At 40.5% G+C, this 22249-nt stretch overlaps 2 long non-coding RNA genes across 2 annotated transcripts; one reads left to right on the plus strand and one right to left on the minus strand.

Moving 5' to 3' along the window:
* Positions 1–273: 273 nt before the first annotated feature.
* LOC131419354 (uncharacterized) lies at positions 274–5746 on the minus strand. Its single transcript, XR_009223203.1, has 3 exons — positions 5230–5746; positions 1934–2000; positions 274–1231 (listed from the first exon to the last, which is right to left on the minus strand). It is a non-coding gene; the product is annotated as an uncharacterized LOC131419354 (long non-coding RNA).
* A 10696-nt stretch (positions 5747–16442) lies between these two features.
* LOC131419459 (uncharacterized) lies at positions 16443–20532 on the plus strand. The gene is made up of 3 exons (XR_009223261.1): positions 16443–16494; positions 19075–19154; positions 19328–20532. It is a non-coding gene; the product is annotated as an uncharacterized LOC131419459 (long non-coding RNA).
* Positions 20533–22249: the final 1717 nt, after the last annotated feature.

A 22249-nucleotide genomic window follows, 5' to 3' on the forward strand; every position in this document is an offset into this window, starting at 1 on the left:
CTTTTGAATATCCATTCCCCATCCAAAATGAAAAGCCTCTGCTTTCCCTTGCTTGGGGAGCCACAGCTTTGGAAGTGATTCCCCATATTCTCCTTATTTGCTGCATGTAAAATTTACTTTGTGTGACTTTTTATGTGACAACTCCTTCTGGTGAAGGCTTTGATTTCCACCTACCAAGAAGTGAGCTCACATTGGTTCGGTAAAAAACACAGCACTCTGAAGAGACTCTTTATAACAGAAGAACACTATTTTTTATCCTGGGATGAATTTCTATCAAGTTTAATACTCCAGAAATCAAAATTATGAAATACAAACAAATGAACAAAAAAGAAACATCCAAAATAGGCATCCAACTACACTGGCCATTTCACAACGTCTTGACTTAATGAGGTATCACTTATTAGTAAATGTCCAAACCAAAATGGGCTTAGGAACAGAGGAGAGTGTGACATTGAAGAAGGAGACCTGAATTTAAAAGGTGAAACAGAGTACAATGATGTTTGCCCATAATGACAGTCAGGATCCTTACAAGAATAATGTGAAACACCTATTAGAAAGAATTCCAATAAATTGGCAAAAATAAAAGGATACATTTAGTTAAGCAGAAATTCATTTGTGTCAGAAATGCCATTCCACAAGGAGGCTGCAAAATGATTCATCAGAAAGTTGTTTCCAGGTTCAGAACAAGAAGGTTGGATTCCCATAGGAAGATATTTTCATGGAAGACTCCCACTGTAATTTAATACATGGCTTTACAAGGAATTAATAGGTACTTCCATTTGTATGAAAAAGGCATGTGTTTGGAATATTGATCTTTTTTCCCTATTCCATGCAATATAATTTGCAGTAAAAAAGAAAAAAAATTTAGTTTGCTTACAAATCTGATTTAAGTAAGCTGTATTACTGTTATTCCAAACCACATTCCTTTCCTTAATATTTCTACTAGTAAAGAGTTTCAAGGAAGAGAAGATTTTAACCTCAATAAATTGCTCATTCAGGAACAAAATACTTATAAATTGTATTTTATTTGGTAAACATAAGATCCCTTACCCTATGTTTCTTCTGAATCTTAAGTAAAAATTTTGCTACTAGAATATGACTAAAGCATAATGCAGTCTCAAGATCTGAGAACAGACAAAGACAGCAATGGGTATAATGAACTTAGGCTGTGTTTTTTACTCTGCTCGAGTCATTCTTATTTGTTTCCATCTTCTGTCTTCAAATGTGTGTCCTGGAAATAAGAAATCTCTGTAACCAACTTTATTTAACAGCATTTTCAAAATAATAGAGAAAAAAACATTCTCTTGGGATTTCCTAAAAAACAGAAATTCTATCTTTCCTATGGGAAAAACACTGCAATGTCAAAACCAAAGCACTTCAGTGGCTAATTACGGATGGAGATGATCCCATTAGGGAGTTGGGAACTATCACTGAGACAATCTACATCCCTGGGATTGCCTTTCTGAGCACCTACAGGAGTATTGGAGTCAGCATTTTCTTTTCTTCTTTTTTTTGTTTTTTTCAGGAAGATCAGCTCTGAGCTAACATCTATTGCCAATCCTCCTCCTTTTCTTTTTTCCCCTTTTTCTCCCCAAAGCCCCAGTAGATAGCTGCACGTCGTAGCTGCACATCCTTCTAGTTGCTGTATGTGGGACGCGGCCTCAGCATGGCCGGAGAAGCAGTGCATCGGTGCACGCCCAGGATCCGAACCTGGGCCGCCAGCAGCGGAGCTCGCGCACTCAACCGCTAAGCCACAGGGCCGGCCCCTATAATGCTATAAACCAAGGTGACTGCAATAAAAAAAAGAACCTGGGGCACCCCCAGTTGCAGCTGGGGACGGGGCTGAATCTGGCTGGAAGCAGAGCAGGCTATGAACTTATTCCAAAGGTTTGAGTCAAAAGATTTAGATTTGGCCACAATAAATAACACCTACCTGAGTCTCTGACCAAAGATACTTGCATTTTAATTTGGCAAAGTTCATGTCTGAAAATTAAGTCCCACTGAAAAAGAGAAGGGGAAAAAAGAGGAGCTCGGTAACTCACTAATAAAGAAACAGAAAAAATAATGAAACCTCATGTTCACTTTTGTCCTATTTACAGCCACTGCAAGTTGGCTTCTTTAAATTTTTAAATGTAATATAATTCAATATACCAAGGTCAACCCTCACTGTGCTTCAGAATTGCCTAGGAAGCTTTTCAATGGTACATATATCTGGGTGCACCCAGAGATGCAGGTGCAGTGGGTCTGGGGTTGGGCCTGGACATCCATTTTTTTAGATACCCCACTGATGAGTCTGGTGGACGTACAAGTAAAGAAACACTACACCAGTGCCAAGTGCCTTCCCACCTGCTACCTCAATCAGTCTTCATAACAACCCAGTGAGGGGAAGTGTTATCATCTCCACTTTCCAGCTGAGTAAAACTTCATTGATGTTAACTACCCACAAGGCCACATGGATAGTACTGGGCAGAAATTCAAACCCAGGTTTCCTTCTAGCTCATACTTCTTGCCTGTATTACCAACATAGCTGATACTGCCATCATTTCTGAGTCCTAGGTATATATGCTACATGTGTGTATCTAGAAAACTTAACATGGAGTGAGGCAGATGTCCCTAGAGACTGCTTATGAGTACGGAGCACTTCTCTGAAAAAGTCTTGTCCTCCACAGCAATTCAAGGGCAGAGTTCAGCATCTGGGCAAGAACTTTGGATGGCAGAAATGGCACAGGAGCTTCTATATAGTCTCGTGTAAACTTTGCAGTCACCCAGAGGGGTATCAGTATTGTCCTAAATTTACAAGCCCTTGAATTTCATAAACAGTAGTAGCAGAGCCAGGATCCGAGGGCAGCCAAGTACACCTTCAGAGCCTGGGTTCTGCTTCCTCCACTGTAAGCCCCCAGTGGGACCTTTAATCTGCAGGGATCACTAATTGATTTCTTTCCAGATCTGAAGTGCTGCCTCCTTGCTAGGGCCACGAAGGCTGCAGGGAAGGCATCCCCACGGCACTTGTGAACGGGTGGCTCCCAGCTTTGTGGGCAATTATCTTCCTCCAGTTGCTGAGAAACATCTGCAGCCTGTGGTGGTAACTCCTCTGAGCTGTATTTCTTTTGGTGCTAAAATAAAACACAGCAGCAACAAGTCATGGAAACAGGATACAGCTCACCAGAGGGAGGTAGTTTTGTTTTCTAAGAGGAGGGCTGGAGATTTTCTTTCTGCCATGATTCTCAGGCCGAATCTGTTTTAGTAGGTAGGACACTGTCTCTGCTGTGACAGTCAGGAAGTTACAAGGCAAACCCCCAACCTCTAGGGACTTTTAGCCAGAATGAAGCCCATGCAGCTGCCTGAAGGTCAGCTAACAACAGTCTAAGACACCCTGGTGAGGAGACTGCCAAGTGCAGGTCCTCCCTGGACATCACAGCTGGTGGTAGGTCGAGTTTATGGCAAAAATCACCATTTTTCAAAAGCACGTCCACTAGTGTTCTCCAGTTGATTTTGTAGCCAACATGCAAGGTGATTTGAATATAAAATATGGAAATAAATCCCAAGGCTTGCAAGGCTGCCAGCCAACTTCATCACTAGGGGCCACTCTGTGGAAGGAGTTTACTTAATTGAATATTTCCCAGTGTTTGGCCATTTCCCAGTCTGGAAAGACCCGGGCCTGGGGGGGGTGGTTGGAAAATCTCTCTTCACTGTCTCAAATCTGGCAGTTTGACTTAATAACAGAAAACTTCACAAAATAAAAAACTTCAGAAAGAAGTTGGGCACCGACCTGCGCCATGCATGGCTTAAACTTCTCTGCAAAAAGGAAAAAAAAAATGTCTGGGTGCCTCAAGGTAATGTTGAGTCTACAGCCAAGTAGGGCGCTTTTGAACTAATTTCACTTTAGGAAAGTAGGCTAAATTTAAAGCACCAAGAACGGTGTTATCTAATACAGAATGCAAAAAGGGACTCAAACTCTTACTGCTTTGGTACCCAAATTATTTCTGAAAAATTATACAACATAACCTATGGTGTTAAAAGTCAGGATAGTGGCTATCCTTAAGGGAGACACAGAGAGGCCTTTTTGGGTGCTGGTTACATGAGTGTGTTTAGATTGTGAAAATTCATCAAAATGAATATTTAATTATTTGTGGACCTTTCTGTATGATGTTATATTTCACTAAGAAGTTAATTAAAAAATCTGTATACCCCAAGGTCAGCAATTTTTTTCTCAAAGGAACAGATAGTAAATAGAGTCTCTGCTACAATTACTCAGCTCTGCCCTTGTAGTGCAGAAAGGAATGGATGTGACTGTGTTCCAATAAAACTTTATTTACAAAAAAAGACTGGACAGTTGTTTATGCACCCCTGCTATATCCTCCTTATACATTTTTAAATTATCTAAAAATTTCATTTTAAATTTAAATAGCTGCAAAGGATGTACTCCAGCTTATTGTACATACTGACATTTAAAAATAAGACATCATTCTTTTACATCATTTTTTTAAAGATAGCCAATAGAATCTATATACCATCATAATTTGATACCGACCAGCAATAACAGGAACCAGCTTTTCTGTAAGAGTTGGATGTTTTACATAGTTTCTTTTTCTCCTTGAATACCCATCTCCATCCCCACCCCACAGAATTTTACCCTAAGGGAGCATAAGTTTATACTACTTTGCCTTAATATCCTTTTATGCAACAATAAGAACAAAAGGTATAAATTTAAATTATCTTTCAATAATTTAATACTGAATATTAAATATGTCTCTGAGTATTTAAATAATTTATTCTGAGTATAATAAAAATTTATTCTGGATTGAGTAATCATTATCATTAACACCCTAACTGATTATAATGTTTCAAATATATTATACATTATGAAAAGTAATTGTTAAATATAAAAAAGTAAACTTGTAGTATTGGAAATGCATCTCATTAAGATAATAATATTTCACTAAAAACCCCCTTATGGATTTATATATTTATGGATGAATATTACCTATTTTTTGAGTGGATCAGCATCAGTTCTGGTCTTTGTTTTTTTATAGGTCAAAGTCTTACCAAAACCAAAGTGGGTTTGCCTCCTGGAGAGTTAAATCAGACTCTCCACCAGAAGTAGTTATCACACCAAGTGAAGTATATTTGCAGCAAAGAGGAGACCATGCAGAATCATTTCCAAAGTCATGGCTCCCCAAACAAAGGGAAGCAAGGATCATTTATTTTGGATGGGGAATGAATACTCACAAGGGAAAGGTGGGTCTTTGCTTGCGCAGGCTCAGTTGGAAAACATGCTTCCACATACACTGCAGGTTATGGTAATGAGGCCTAAGCTCCTCTTGGAGAGATCTTAGCATTAAAAATAAGGCAAAAGTCAGAGGTATAGCTCTTGTGGTGAGGCTTGGTCTGCTTCAGGGTGGTTGGTGATTGCATCTCTTTAACATAACAAAAGAAAAAAAAAGCCAATTTGGAAAAACAGTAGAATGCTGCTGAACCCACCCTTGAGTTCCTCAGAGCAATTAGTCAGTGACAAAATCTCTCCTCTAGTTTTATCCTGCTCCTCATTCTTGAGGGGCACAGGTTGAAGGTCCACTTTCTGTAACTACTTCTTACTGGGCATAGGTGTTGTCATAGGGACCACTAGAGAAAAAGAATGTCCAGATAATCTCAGATAGGTTTGTGGGTAACCACAGGCATAGTCCCAAGTTGTTTGTAACAACTATCTGTACCTGTATAGCCCCAATGCATTTAGTATATGTTTAGGATCTGGGCATACTTCCCACTCCCCCCCCCCCACTCCAGATTCTGCCAGCTCTTTTATGGTCTAGATACTGGGTTGCCCATCCTTCTCTGATGGACCTAGTCTTGCTGCCCAGGAACATGCAACCTTTTTGGAGGCATACTATGGCTAAATGGTATGTGGTTGGTTAGGATCCAGGGCAGAACCTGGGGTGGACAGCCAGTCATTCAAAGGTTGACAGGTCATTGGGATTTACTTATCTTTATAGTGTCGCCAGAACAAGAGTTTCAAATCAGAGAGTGGTTTGTAGGAACACATCAATTGTTTGTGATGATTTCTCTTGATGTTCAGGCATGGACACCTTTTTTACCCTTGTGTGGTGGATCCAAGTGGTGACCGCTTCTAATTTTAGGGAAGAGTGAGTGGTTAGAAACACCAAGTGAGGCCCTACCCAAATAGGACTTAGCTGATCTTGGGACGAACTGCTTTTCCAAGTTTAAAGATAGACCCAATCTCCAGGTTCATATGGGTGGAATTTGACCTCTGTAGGCCAGGGAAGACAGAAGTTTCCATATTTATTGAGTGCATCTACTACCTGCTTCAGATTGATTTTGTGTTTGATTGCCATGGAAACCTCTGCATCTGGGTTTGTGAATGAATCTGAATCTTTAGGGAACGGCCTCCCATAGGTCATTTCAAAGGGGCTAAGCTGCAGTTTGCCTTTTGAAGCTGCCCTTGTCCGAGTGAAGGCGATTGGCAGTAATTTCAGCCAATTTTCCTGTGTCTTTTGGCACAATTTAGCCAAGGTTTTCTTTAAAGTTTGATTGGCCCGCTCAGTTTTTCCAGATGATTGTGGTCTCCATGTGGTGTGTAGCCTCCATTTAATTTTTAAAACTCTGGCTACTTCAGAGGGTATTTTTGATATGAATTCTGGCCCATTGTCACTCTGAATTGATCTAGGCAACTCAAAATGAGGAATTATTTCTTTTAACACTTTTGTTACCTCATTCATCCTTTCTTTTTTTTTTTATTTTTTTGAGGAAGATCGGCCCTGAGCTAACATCTGCCAATCCTCCTTTTTCTGCTGAGGAAGACTGGCCCTGGGCTAACATCTGTGCCCATCTTCCTCCACTTTATATGGGACGCCGCCACAGCATGGCTTGACAAGCAGTGCATCCGTGCGCGCCCAGGATCCGAACCGGCGAACGCCGGGGCACCACAGTGGAGCTCGCGCACTTAACCACTTGCGCCACTGGGCTGGCCCCCTCATTTGTCCTTTCTGACCTACAAGGAAAGGCTTCAATCCACTCAGTAAATGTATCCACAAACACCAAGAAGTATTTGTACCCTCCAGGGGCAGTGGGCATAACAGTAAAATCAACTTGCCAGTCTTCTCCCCGTAAAGTTCCCCAAATTTAAGTGGCTTTGGCCAGGGAAGGTACAGGAGGTCTCGTTTGTACATTTTTCTTCTGGCAATAAAAGTACTGCCTAGTTATTTTTTTCAATAAGTTCTTTTATACCTGGAGTGCTTATGACCTTTGTCAGCCATAGGTATAAAGTCTCTTTTCCATAATGGGTAGAATCATGAGCACTCTTAAGGAGCCCCAAAGCTGTTTGTTTGGGGACCCAAATCTTCCCTCCTTGCTTTATCATCCAGCCCTTGACTATTGGGGACCACTGGTAACCCTGTGTAGTGGCTTCCCTTACTTCATCAGGGGAATACACTAGTATAAGTTCATAGAAGGGTAGAGTGGGGATTAATGGTAATTGGAAAAGCTTTCCTGATATACTGGCTCTTTCTGCAGCTGCATCTGCCAAGTTATTTCCTTTTATGGTCTCTGATTCCCCCCTTTGATGGCCTGTACAACGGACCACAGCTATTTCCTTGGGGCCCTATACCAATTCTAGCAGATTAAAGATCTCTGGCCCATGTTTAATTTCTTTACTGCTGCTGTTAAGAAGTTCTCTTTCTTTCCCAATGGCTCCGTGAGCATGAATTACAGAGAAGCATATTTAGAGTCTGTGTATACTGTTCTACAAACCATACTTCCTCTGCATTAGGTAATTGTTCACTCTGGAAATCCCTGTGGATAGAGTAAACCTGATCAATCACTTCTGGGCAGGCATGGGCAATAGGCCCATTGAATCAGGGAGCAGGGTAGCTGGGTTTAAGGTATGATAGGGTTTTAAAGAAATCTGAGGGAAATCTAGCAGCATAGCTTGATATTGTAGTATTCTATTCTGGGATAGCCATAGATGTCCTTTAATCTCTAGTAGGCTAGAGACTTGATGGGGGGGTCCACACCATCATAGCTTGACCCATAGTCAGTTTTTCTGCTTTCTTGATTAAAAGGCAGGTGGCAGATACAGCTCTCAAGCATGGGGGTCATCCTTTCACCACAGTGTCTAGCTGCTTTGATAAATAGGCTACCACTCTTTTTTGAGGTTCCAACATTTGGGTTAGTACTACTGTAGCTATTCCCTGTCTTTCATGAACATATAGGTCAGATGTTTTGCTCAGGCCTAGTAAGGCCAGTGCAGGTGCTTCTACTAACAAGCTTTTAAGCTTATTGAAAGCTTGGTCACATAGCTTATCCCGTTGAAAGAGGTCCATTTCTGGCCCCTGTAGTTTATTATAGAGAGGCTTAGCAATTAATCCAAAGCTAGGGGTCCAAATGTGGCAAAAGCCAGCCATCTCCAAGAATCCTCATAGCTGCCTAGAGTTTCAGTGGCTCTCTTGAGGAAGGCTGCATTGCCCTTTAGAACTGATAACCCCCAAATACTTTACAGTCTCTAGATATTTGTGCCTTCCCCTTAGACACTTTATATCCTTTACTGGCTAAGAAGTTTAACATATTCAACTCAATTCTGACACTATCTACCTGGAGATAGAATCAGATCCCGCAAGTTAGGAGTTCAGTCCCACAGGACTGAAGCCGGGTACCCGAGGGATACTGTAGATATTAAATCAATTTGCTATTTTTCCTGTCTAGCTTGAGGGGTGACTCAGGGGTCTGAAGGACTTGTGAGCTTGTTTTGCAGAAGAAAGAGAATGCCTTTGGTGAGGTTGCAGTCACCGGATGGCCATCTGGCCCTCTGGCCCTCAGCAGCTGTTGAAGCCCAGAAGTCAGATTGCCCAGAGGGTTATTGGGAGTGACCCCTTTGTTTGCCTGAAGCCCCTCCTGCCAAGCCCAATAAAACCCCCCAGCTTTCTGTTCTTGGGAGAGGTGGATTTGCGTGAACCCAGGCTCCCACCTACTCATTTTGGCCGATTCAAATAAATCTTTCTCCATCTCCAAGCACCGATTCTCAGTGTTTGGCTTGCAGGGCATCAGGCACACAAATTTGAGATTAAGAGGTTGAGAATCAGGATTACCATTTGCCTTCCATTTTAGATGCAAATTACAAGTCCAGGTTGTCACCTGTGCTTCTGACCAACCAGCTGCAGACCAAATCCCCTCCTTGGGTTTGATTAATTTGATATATTAGCTCACAGAACTCAGGAAAACATTTTACTTAACAATCAGATGGAAGAGATGCATAGAACAACATATGTGGTGAAGGGATGTGGAGCTCCCAGGCTCTCTCTGGGCATGGCACTTTTCCCAAATCTCCCCGTGTTCACCAACGTGGAAGCTCTCTGAACACCATCCGTTTCAGTTTTAATGGAGACTTCATTACATAGGCATAGTTGATTAAATCATTGGCTATTGGTAATTGAACTCAATCTTCAGTCCCTGTCCCCACCCTGGAGGTGTGAGGAGGGAGATGGGGCTGAAAGTTCCAACTCTCAAATCACACAATTGGTTTCTCTGGCAACCAGCCCCCATCCTTAGGGGCTTTCCAAAAGTCACCTTATTAACACAAATTCAGGTGTGGTTGAAGGGGCTTGTTACGAATAACAAAAGACATCCATTTCACCTTTATTACTCTGGAGTTATTTCAGGAATTGAGGACTAATTATTATAAAAAAGATGCCCGTGTGGCTCCTATATCAGAAATTACAAGGGTTTTAGGAGCTCTGTGCCAGAAATGAAATGAAGATATTTCTTATTTTAAATCCAGTACTGTATAGCATTGACAGCCCTAAGGTCTTGAACAAATCTATACTCCCCTGTTGCCAGCCTTTTAATGGGTAAAATGGGAGTGTTCCTTGGGAATCTCCATGGCCTGATCAATCCCTGTTCTAAAAGCCTATTGATTACAGGGAAGACTTCTCTTATGGCTTCTGGCTTCAAGGGGTATTGTTTCACTGAGGGCCTGCTCTTGCCACCTGTCCTTGTGCCCACACTTCTGAGTTAATTTGGGTTAGAACATTTAGGGGAATCTCTTCCTTCTCAGGGACTGGTGTATCTTGCAATAGGGCCATGAGTTCAACTCCCCAACTTTTAGGAACTTGGATCTCTATTTTATCTTATTCCCAGCTTATTGAGATCCCTAACTTAGATAGCATGTCCCTCCCTAGAGGGGGAACAGGGCCTTCTGGTACATCCAGAAAAGAATGCTTCAGCATTTTTGATCCTATTTCACAGGTCAAGGGCTCCAGAGACCTTTTGGTCTCTCCTTTTCCTGATACCTCTTTTATGTCACACTTTCCTTTAGAAAGGTTTCCCTTTTTGGGTCTTCAACACAGAGAACATGGCTCCAGTATTGACCAAGAATTCAACATGTTCTCCTCCTACTGCCAAGGTCACCCAGGGCTCCTAGAGCCAACTGAGGAGCCCCATGGCCCTGTCACATCTCATCTATAGGCAAGGAAAGGTGCCATGCCTTGGTCCTGTTCAATCCCTTCCCTCTCTGGGGACAGTTCAGACAGTCCCACCACCAATGTCCTTTCTGTTTGCGGTATGCCCCTCTATGGGGGCTGGGGTCACTCACTCATGGCATCTTCCTTCTCTTCCTCGAGTTACTTCGAGTATACTGGAGGTTCACAGCTAACACGGTAGCTTGCCTTTTCATCTTCTTGTTTTCTTTTTCATCCTTAGTTACATCCCGGTTTTTGAATACCCTAAATGCAGCCTTTACTGGTTGTGCAGGATTAGTATCAGGACCTATAGCCAACTTTTGGAGTTTCCTACAGAGGTCTGGAGCACTTTGAGATATGAAATAGGTATTAAGAACCACTGTACTGCCCTGGGCCTCAGGGTCCCAATTTGTATATCGCCTGAGGTAGTCCCATAGCCTCTTGAGAAAAAGGCAGAGGGGATTTACTCAGGGCCTTGTTGGACCTCTCTTAATTTAGACCAGTTAATGGATGGCTGGTTTATTATTTGCATGGCTTTCAAAAGCAGACCTCAAAAATATCCTACCTTTTCTTGATCATCAGGGTCATTGGGATTCCTCCCAGGTCAGTCCCCAGCACAGCCTGTTCACTAGGCCTGCAAATTTCTGATCCTGGGTCATAGTCATTGTCTGCTTGCTCTCCAGCTTTTAACAAAATAGCTGACCTTTTCTTGGCTGTCAGGAGTGTACTTAACAGGCTTTGAATATCTGCCCATGTTGGATTATGAGTGGAGAAGATTTTCTTTGTCAGGTTTATGAATTCCTCTGGGTCAGCCCTCAATCCTTTAGTGTACGCCTTCCAATTATACAAATCAGAGGTGGAAAAGGGGACCACCTGTGCACATTAACAAGTCTCCCCTCACCATCAGGCACCTGTCTTAGGGGATATATCCCAGGTTCATAACTGGTTCCTAATCTAGTTGTACCATCTGGAAGAGGAGGGGGGGAGTGTCTTTGGTCATTGAAGAGTCCAATTCCCTGTGGAGGGATTTCTCAGGGGGGAAGGTAAAGTGTTTGGCCCTGTTACAGCCTCTGGAGTCCCATGTTTCCTGATTTGGAGGAGAAGGTCCTCCTCATCAGAAAGATCTTGTAATATGGGAAGTACTTTTGAAGTCTTAGATTCAACCTTTAACACTTCATTTAGACATAGGTCCATGAAGCACTGGACAAAAGGGATTTCTTCCCATTTCTTTGTTCTTTTGCAAAATAGTTCCAATTGTATTATGGTGTTAACATTTGGTGTCCCATTTTATGGCCATTTCCCCCCATCTTCCAATGAATATTGTGGCCAGGCTATGTTACATAAAAGGTTCATCTGCTCTTGAGTCAATGGGGAATACCTGAAGGCCTTCCAGTTCTAGAGGATGCAGTGCAACGGGCTCTCCTCTGGGATGGAGCTTGCCCCCTCCATGTTCTAGGGTCTTATGGTCTCCTGCTCCTCCCAGGAGCAACTTGTAATGGTTAGTGGTGATGCAGATGCCACAAGCTTTTGCCCAGAGCAGGTTTAGCACCCTTATAGCCTGAAACTAGACACAGGCCAAGTAACTAAACACTCAAAGGGAAAATAAAACTGGTGGATGCTGGGTTTCATCCAGGGACTGCCAGTAGGGAGGGCAAGGAAAGAAAAGGAGACCTAGGAGTACAGAAAAACCAGACTGTGGAAAAACAAGATTAATGTCCAGTATCCTTGACAAAAACAAACAAAAAGCAGACTCAGAAACTTCAGAGGGGGTTTAACCCCGTCTAGAGGACCCTTCCTCTGATCACAGGCACAACACAAAGACAGACTCAGTGACTTCAGGGTGGGGCCTTGAACCCCCACCTCATCACTCCAGAGGAGACTCACTCTCTAGTGGGGACTCAAACCATCTTAACGACTAGTCAACAGGGATTGCTTCTATTCACCAGAAGTGAGCATCAGTTCTTCCAGAGTGGCTGGGTCATGCAATCCTTTTAACCAGGGGGACTTTCACTCCCCTGAGCCAGGCCAGCTTTGGATGGGGACTTGAACCCCAAAGCCAGGCTCCAACAGAACTCTGGGACTGAAACCCAGGGCTAGGGCAGCCTTAAACCCAAGGTTCAGGCAGCCTGATTTTGTGAACCAATTTAAAAAATAACTCTTGTAGCCATGCCATGGTGTTGGCACCGCTGACCTCCATTGAGAGATCCTCCAAGCAAAGTGCTCAGTGCAGCTGCTGGGTCTCCCAATGGGGCAGTGATGTCAAGCCAGCAGCACAAGCACCACAAAGGGGTAAGCCCCATGTTGGGCATCAAATTTGTTACTGAAATCAAAGTGGGTTCGTCTCCTGGTGAGTTAAATTAGACTCTCCACCAGAAGTAGTTGTCACACAAAGTACAGTATATTTGCAGCAAATAGGAGACCATGTGGAATCACTTCCAAAATCATGGCATCCCTGAAAAAAGGGAAGCAAGGACCTTTTATTTCAGATGGGGAATGAATATTCAAAAGAGAGAGGTGGGTATTTGCTTGAGCAGGCTCAGTTGGAAAACGTGCTTCCACAGACACTGCAGGTTATGGTGATAAGGCCTAAGCTCCTCTTGGAGAGATCTTAGCATTAAAAATAAGGCAAAGGTCGTGGGGTAGCTCTTGTGGTGAGGCTTGGTCTGGTTCAGGGTGGTTGGTGATTGCATCTCCTTAACGTAACAAAAGGAAAAAAAAACAATTTGGAAAAACAGTAAAATCTTTCCAAACCCACCCTTGAGTTCCTCTGGGCATCTAATGGGTGACACTACCACAATAGTAAGCATTCCCATCCTTTTATTCTAAAATATTCGAAACACAAACAGATCTTTTTAAGAAGCTAACTTCTCACTCTATTATAAACCCCTGAAAAAAAGAAGCCATACATTTTTTTTATTCCAGTGCACAGCACAGATTCTCGATATATTTTTATCAAGTTAAATTTGTACTAATTATGTTATTTTGAAACAAGCATAGCATATATTCCACAAAGAATACAAAAGGTTCATTTTAACTTAAAATGTTGTGGGAGATCAAGATTTGGCCACCCTGAAATCTATCTCTTTACCTTGGTTGTTTTCTCTGAGGACATTTGACCTCCCCCATTAACTGCCTAAAGAATTTGACATGGTAGCTCCTTCCTGGAATAGATCTATCATGATGGCTGTAAAGATAACGTAGGGTAAATGTTACAATAGGAAAGGCACCAACAAGCCCCTCTTATCAGAAGTTCTGTCTCTCTGGCCACATTCTCTGAATGACCCTGTGAAGAGTTGCCAGACAATCATTTACATTTATAAGGGAAATCTCCATTTGTGAAGGTATCTCCCTCTCTGTTTAGAGAAGAGAGGGGGATGAGCTCATTTCTAGTGACTTATCAATGTGGAAGGTGAGGCCTTGAGCTACATAGTAAACCTTACTCTTGTTTACTGTGCTTTAGTAATAATCTCCTGTAACTGACTCCCCCCACCCCCAAAATCCTCCTTTGTCATTGGCTGAAAATGATATTTAAGACGAAAATTTCTGCTATTGTGTTGAAAAACGCAGTGTCCTTGCTTTCTCCCATGTATACATGTTATTAAACTTAGTATTATTTTCTCCTGCTAACCTGTCTTGTTGATTATTTGGCCAGTCAAAAGAACCTTAAGGGAAAGGACAGAGAGAGATTCTCTCTCTTCCCCCGACAATGTCAACCATATCAGTAGCAAAGTTAACTATTTAACATTTTACTTGATCTCCAAGATCTCATTCTTTTTCAAATAAAAAACTGGAAGATGAATAAAATGTCCAATAGTTAAGAAACAAGAAAGAAAGGAAGTCAACAGACTGGATGCTCTAGTAACTGCATAGGCACTGCCTCTCTTCTCCCATCCTTAGCTGGCTATGAATTGTCTACTTACGGCCCATAAAAAGAGCAATGTAACTGAAAATATGTCAATGGGGCTGACCTATTATAAAGGAAAGACTCCTTATGAAATGGAAAATACAACTTATTTGATGAAATAATTAAGAAGAAAACCAATGGAATTTTGGATACAAATGAAAGCCAAGAGATTCTAAAAGTAACATTGGATTAATGAAAACTGCTGTTGTTACCACATCAGGTCTGTTTTTGCCTGCCCCCCAGAAAGCCAAACACTGGGATGATGAGATAGCAGAGAGAAAGAGCATTTAATAATCACAAGGCAGCCAAGTGAGGAAACAGGAGAACGAATCTCAAATCTGCTTCCCTGAAAATAAGGACTTAGGTATACTTATAGGGTAGGGTCAAGGTGGTCTGAAATGATTCGAGGTGCGGCTGGCCTGAGATGGACAAGGCGTTCCAATTCCTGAAAAAAATAGCTCAAACACCCATTACCATGGTGACCCAAGCTCCAGGGAGATGTCATCTATAGGAACCTAGCAGGGGTCAGATAGCATGTTGCTCAAACAGCACACTTAACAATGGGTAAGCTTATCGTGCAGATATAAGTCCTCACAGATTTAAGTCCTCGCTTTCCGTTCCGATAAGTTTCTAGGTAAGGCCATCCCCCCCTTTTCCTGGTATAGGGAAGAAGATACCTTTAAAAGTGGGGATTTCCTTTACAAATGTAAATGTCTCTTATAAAGGGTAACCAGAACTAAGAATGGGCTTAGCAAGGACCCTCCTAGATACCTGGTGATGTCTATAATGATGTCCTGCTCTGGGGGCAGGCCTCCCATCCCAAACTATTTTAGTCAGTTAGTGGGGGTGGGGTCAAAGTGTCTTTCAAGCAGAGACACATATTTTGAGGTGGCCAATTCCGATTGCCTGTAGTTACTAGCTGCTTAATCATCAATGGCTAACTGTTTGCGGGTTTCACTGTGACCTTCTCTCAAAATAAGTCCACACTTCAGAGAAGCAATTAAAAGAGCTCACAAAGTGTAGACTGCATAGCTAATGTCACAGAATGCATCTGAGGAATATACAGGGTAATAATAAAAATCTCTAATAAGTTGTTACAGTTGAAAAGACAAAAAGATGGTTAATGGGGTTAATCACTAGACTGCAAAGTATAAAATATTTGCTAAAATGAAAACTAATTGGACACATAAAGCTTTGGTAAAGGTAATTCTGAAAGTGCAGGACTTCATATAGAATCTAAATTCTGTCTGGCTCACTTGTCCTCCTTTGGTACTGTGGGAGATCAAAATTTGGCCACCCTGAAATATATCTCTTTACCTTGATTGTTTTCTCTGAAGGACATTTGACCTCCCCCACTAACTGTCTAAAGAATTTGACATGGTGGCTCTTTCCTGAAACAGATCTTCCATCTGATGGCTGTAATATAATGTAAAATAGATGTTACAATAGGAAAGGCACCAACAAGCCCATCTTATCAGAAATTCTGTCTCTCTGGCCACATTCTCTGGATGGCCCTGTGAGGAGTTGCCAGACAAACATTTACATTTATAAGGGAAATCTCCATTTGTAAAGGTATCTCCCTCTCTGTTTGGAGAAGAGAGGGGGATGAGCTCATTTCTAGTGACTTATCAATGTGGAAGGTGATGACTTAAATCTCTATAATAACCTTACTCTTGTTTACTGTGCTTTAGTGGTAATCTCTTGTAACTGACTCCCCCCCCCAACATCCTCCTTTGTCATTAGCTGAACATGGTATTTAAGACGAGAATTTCTGCTATTGTGTTGAGAAACGCAGTGTCCCTGCTTTCTCCCATGTATACATGTTATTAAACTTGGTATTATTTTCTCCTGCTAACCTGTCTTGTTGATTATTTGGCCAGCCAGAAGAACCTTAAGGGAAAGGGCAGAGGGAGATTCTCCCTCTTCCCCCGACAGTTTTGGCGAGCCAGCCAGGAGAAGCACTGGCTGGTAAGTTGCCTTCTCTGGTTGGAAGACCTGCCTTCTCCCTGGACTACTGCAGATGATGAGATACGGGAACGCCTGACGAAAGCCGGCAAAAGGTAAGACTTCTTACCACGTCAGCCTCCTGGAATCTCTATCTGCGGAGTCCGGCGGAAGGAAGTGGTGAGAATTTTTTCTCTTTCTAAATTTAGATTGGCAGGAGAAAATATTTGGGAAACTAGTTTCTTGGGCTTTTAGTGACTCTTGGTTTAAATTTGGTAGAGTACTCTTGGTTTTGATCTTGATTCCTTTTCCTCCCAGAGTAGTCTCTGTCTTGTTCTGTGTCCTGAGAAAACTTGGCTTTGTGACCAGTGAGAATATTCTCCTTGGTCTCCACCATACGGAAGGTGCATTTACCGGGGTGCACCTTGGTGGCCAGTCGAGTAGACTGGGGTTCCGAACTGTCTCTTTGTCCGGCTGTGCCAAGTTCTCATGGGAGTTTGTCATAAAGGGCCCAGTCCATAAGGGCTTTTGTTGTCTTAACCTTCGTTGCTTGTTAGTGCTGGAAAAATCCCATTCCAGTATCGCCCGCCCGGTGTCACAGATTAGCGGGTCTGTGACTGGAGGCGTGCCACACTATTGTGGGAGACCGGAGACACCCTTTTATCCTTACCGCCTGTGCAACGAAGGTCTTTACTTTCTCTGAATATCTTTGAGAGTGAATTCTGTGGATCATGGGGGCTACATCATCTGCGCCCTCACCAGGGATGCCTCTTGCATCCATGGTAGATTTATTCTAAGCGTGGAAAGTTACCTCCGGGTCTTTCCTTAAAAAGGCTTATTGGTTCGAGTCACTATTAGAATAAATATACAAGTGAAGATCCTACTCGTCAATGGCCAGACGACGGATCCTTTGAATTGGAAAAACTTCTAAATTGGGGAAAAAAAAATGTTTTGAGAGCTCTCACATAATTGCTTAATTGGTACCTAAGAATTAAGACCACAAAAAGGAAGGAAAAAATTTGACTAGTCTTAAGACCTTGACTCAGGTTACAATTAAATTGAAAACATGTAAAAGTGTAAGTGTTGATAAGATTATAAAGGTTGGAATGTTTGAGCTAATTTTATACAAAGAGGTTACATCAACTTTGCCTGAGTATGTTTTAAAATGTCTGACTGGGAATGCTTCTCTTGTCCAAAGTTAGAAGACCAAGACCTATTGATAAAAATCTTAATGATAACTATGTTTAAAGGTATAAGAAGTGATAAAAATTGCATGAAATTTTGTAGGAAAAAACTGATGTTATTTCTATTACAGAACTGGTTAACAAAAATAATAATTTAAATGATGGCTAATTTTATCTAATGTCTTATGAAGTCTTATAGGCAATCTAAATAGTTATTGGGAATAAGTAACTAAATAGTTGTGAAAAAGATGAATGTTGGATGAACTTTAAACAATAATTATGTGTTATGGTGGTTACAGCTTCCAAACTCTTTTTGGTGACTTAAAACTTTAGAGTTTTGTTAAAATTTATGATAAAAAAATTCATTGAGTATCATCATTTCCAAATAAGATAAGATATTAGACATTGATTGCTAAATGTACATTTGTCTACTTTTGGCTTTTCATTACAGGAAAACTAAAAGATATTTTGGGTCTATTAGTAAACGTGTTTTATTAAAAGATTATACTATAAAGTAACATGTTTCTAGAAGTTATAAAGTGTTTATAAATTTTCCACGCCACAAGATACTAATGTAAAAGAAAGTTTATAATGGTTTACTTAGTTTTTACTCACAAATTAAGGTTTCTAAAGGTTAAAATTTCTAATTAATATATGTGATTAAAAATTAAGAAAAATATGTCTGTGTACAAGGAAAGTAAGATGTATAAAGGTACAAAGAATGGAAATATTTTGTTTGGTTAAGAAAGATAAATTTGTCCTCAAGTACTAGAAGGGAAAAGAAAGACATGGGACAAATTCTGAATGTAAAAAGAAAGTTATAGAAGGTTTGTGGAAGAAGAATTCTGGAAAAGGAGTTTTTGCATGTCAAGTTGGCTAAGATTGAAATGAATTTAATTAAGTAAATGAGTTTTAATAACAGAAGTAAGCTGGTGCAAAATTGAAATTTCTCATAAAAGGATAATTTGCTTAAACTTGATAAAGAGGTTATAAAAGATTTTTCTTTCCCTTTGAGTAAGTCTACCTAAAAAGACAGAAAAAAAAAAAAAAAAACCTGTTAAAATAATTTCCTACGTTCAAAAGACTGAGGTCTCTCTATTAAGGCTTTTGGACTGTTAATGCTCTGTTTGCTTTGATTGTTTATATTTTTGACAAGCTCCCCCAAAATTCATATCTTAAAGTCTTTTTTTAACTTTTATTTCTTTGAAAATTTTCAAAGGGCCCTGGAACTTCTCAAAGAAATTTGCTCTCTTCCTATAAGGAGAAAGATACTAGACTTATTAGGTTTATTCAATATGTTCAATTACATGGAAAACATTGTCAGACAAGTGATGATAAGCCTGCTTAGGTGCTATTATGTGGGCAAATGTTATTGATATAGGTGTTTTAAAATTATATAACATTACTGAAATTCTGATCTGTCCTGGTTATCAGTCATAATTCTGGTTATTATTATTTTAAAGTGTTGTATTTCACAAAATTAACCAAATTTCCTTGTCAATTGCCATTTTGAGGTCTTGTTGTTTACAGACTTATTTCTTTGCTCTAATGCTTTTGCAAAATGTTTCGACTTCAGAAAAATTCATGGAAAGGACTCTGACATTTACACTGGAGTACAGGTTTCTGACAAACTTTCTGATCATAAAACTGAACTTGGTAAAATATTACAGAAATCCGATGGAGAAACTGATGACTTCATAAAGCCACTAACAAAAAGAGTGGTATCAAAAATAGATTACACAGGACTGAATAAACTGATAAGGATGCTTATAATTTTTATGATTTTTCATTTGAAGTATTGCTGAATTTTTAATGTTTTGTTTTTTCAGATTTAAAGAAAACTTTTTCTCTTTTCTCCCGAGATAGCTATGACTTACAGCAATTTAGTAAATGATATATTTTTGTAAGTAAAATTAAAATATTTATCTTTTTCTCTCTATCTGATCCCTCCAGGATTTGGAAACTCTTAGTGAGTGAATATTGTTGTTTTCATGGCAATATAGTTATTTGCATAAGTTCAATAAGAATCTGTTCTCCTTATAACAAGACACAATTGGAAACACTGGGTCTGTTACCAAGGTTGTGACTGGAACATCATATTTGCAATATAACCATACAGCTTTTGAGGAATGAAGATTGGACTTTATGGAATAAAGCCACGTAGAAATATTGGCCTGGTACCTTTATGTTCCAGGCAGCACTTACCAGGATAAATAAAAAATGTCACTTATCTGGCAGGTACAAGGAACCTCAAAATATTTTGGGGGAACCTCGGAAGAGAGGAATTCACCCAAATCTGTAGGTATTGCAGGCAACGTCTGATGATAAAATCCTTGGCTTGGCTTTCCTGGCCTCGAGAGACCTTTCAAGTTCAATCTGAGATTCCTTATAAAAAGTTCCAGCAAAGCAGGTTTAAAAGAGCCTATGTGATCAATTGCTATTCTTGCTGTACTTATGTAAATAATTGGGCCAACTCTATTGGATCTAGACTTATTTTGCAAACTAGTTAGTTTTAATTTGGCTATCTTAATAAAAATGAGGGTGATTTTAGAGAAAAAAATTATATTTCAGTAAAAACTATAGTATACATTTGTGGATATTAGATCCTAGTTTTGTTGTCTTTTGAGGTTTTTGTTTTATATCTGTTGACTAGACTGGATCCTGATTTCTTCTAGTCTCCTGAAATATCTGGCTACAGATATCCAAACTAACGTTTTTGATTTTTTCCATCATTTTCATTTAAAATCACTGAAAACTGAACCTGCCCTTTTTCCTGAAGCCTTACAAACTGAAGCTGATAGACTTGATATAAACTTAAGATGACCTGACGACATCATCAGAGACATTTTAAACTGCAAAAGATGTTTTGACGCTGACATCTAAAAGTCTTCTTCACTGGCTGTCCTCTGAACTCAAAAACTGCTTTACAACTTGCTCCAACCATTAACCTTGTTTTTCTTTTATAGAAATACTTCTATTAAATACTTGATTGCTTGCTTCCACAATATAGGCGTGACCTTGAGAGCCCACCTGCATCACCACCTACCTTCCAAAAAGAACTTAATTGAACTGATCTATTATCAGGACTAAAAAAAATGTGTTCAGTGAGATGAAACAATCTACCAACTCAGCTTCTGGACTATGAAACTTCTTTAAGTTTCAAAAGGACTGTAAAACTTTTAGTTTCAAAGGCGGGACTGTGGGAGATCAAAATTTGGCCACCCTGAAATATATCTCTTTACCTTGATTGTTTTCTCTGAAGGACATTTGACCTCCCCCACTAACTGCCTAAAGAATTTGACACGGTGGCTCCTTCCTGAAACAGATCTTCCATCTGATGGCTGTAATATAATGTAAAATAGATGTTACAATAGGAAAGGCACCAACAAGCCCATCTTATCAGAAATTCTGTCTCTCTGGCCACATTCTCTGGATGGCCCTGCGAGGAGTTGCCAGACAAACATTTACATTTATAAGGGAAATCTCCATTTGTAAAGGTATCTCCCTCTCTGTTTGGAGAAGAGAGGGGGATGAGCTCATTTCTAGTGACTTATCAATGTGGAAGGTGATGACTTAAATCTGCATAATAACCTTACTCTTGTTTACTGTGCTTTAGTGGTAATCTCCTGTAACTGACTCCCCCCCCAACATCCTCCTTTGTCATTAGCTGAACATGGTATTTAAGACGAGAATTTCTGCTATTGTGTTGAGAAACGCAGTGTCCCTGCTTTCTCCCATGTATACATGTTATTAAACTTGGTATTATTTTCTCCTGCTAACCTGTCTTGTTGATTATTTGGCCAGCCAGAAGAACCTTAAGGGAAAGGGCAGAGGGAGATTCTCCCTCTTCCCCCGACAGTACCCAAAGGGTAGTAGGGTACCCACCACAAACGATGAAAGGGTAGGAAGGAGAGCAAGGATATTCTTAAGAAAGACTTGACAACTCTGCTGTCAGTGATCCCCCCATATGAGCTTGATACTCACGTGCCCTCTTCCCTTTTCCGGAGTGTGATGTGGGGAGCAGAAAATCAAATGTTGGTTTATTCACTGGATGATGAAAGAAGTGATCCTCCACCCCACAAGCTTTATTAACACACATGAGAGTTGTGAGGATGAATCTCTGCTTGCTACTCAATATTCCTTATGCAAATAAGAGAATATGGCACAAGAGCTCAACGTTTGAACTATTACGCTTGCATAAATCTGCAGAAGAGAGCTTTCTACCAAGTTTAGCTGTGGGTAAGAAAAGATATCTGTCCTCCATGGTGGATTCAAGCGAAGAGTGTCTTCATGTGACTCATGGCAATTCCCATCTCCTTTGGGGGCTATGAGATAAATGGAATAAAATTAGAGCAAAAAGTACCAGTGAAGAGTGTCTTTATGTGACTCTTGGCAATTTCCATCTCCTTTGGGAGCTATGATCTAAATGGAATACAATTAGAGCAGAAAGTACCAGGCTAGGAGGCTCTAATTTCTCTTAGGAACTCTTCTTAGAGTATAGCAAAGGCCCTCTCATATAATTCCCAATACTCTGCTAAAAATAGGGAAAAGTAGAGAGATCTACTAGAGTTGATGCCTAGAGGCTACAAAGAACAGGGTGGACTGAAAAGGCTACTCCCTATTTCTAGATTAAATTTCTCAGTGTGGAGCAGAATTTTGAGGAGAGATAATAATTTAGCTAAGATCTAAAAATGAAATGGAAACAAAGCTATTGCAGCTAACCAAATCATTCTTTTGAAAAATTTAATATT

Source organism: Diceros bicornis, chromosome 21 (assembly GCF_020826845.1).
Source record: "Diceros bicornis minor isolate mBicDic1 chromosome 21, mDicBic1.mat.cur, whole genome shotgun sequence".
NCBI lineage: Eukaryota > Metazoa > Chordata > Mammalia > Perissodactyla > Rhinocerotidae > Diceros > Diceros bicornis.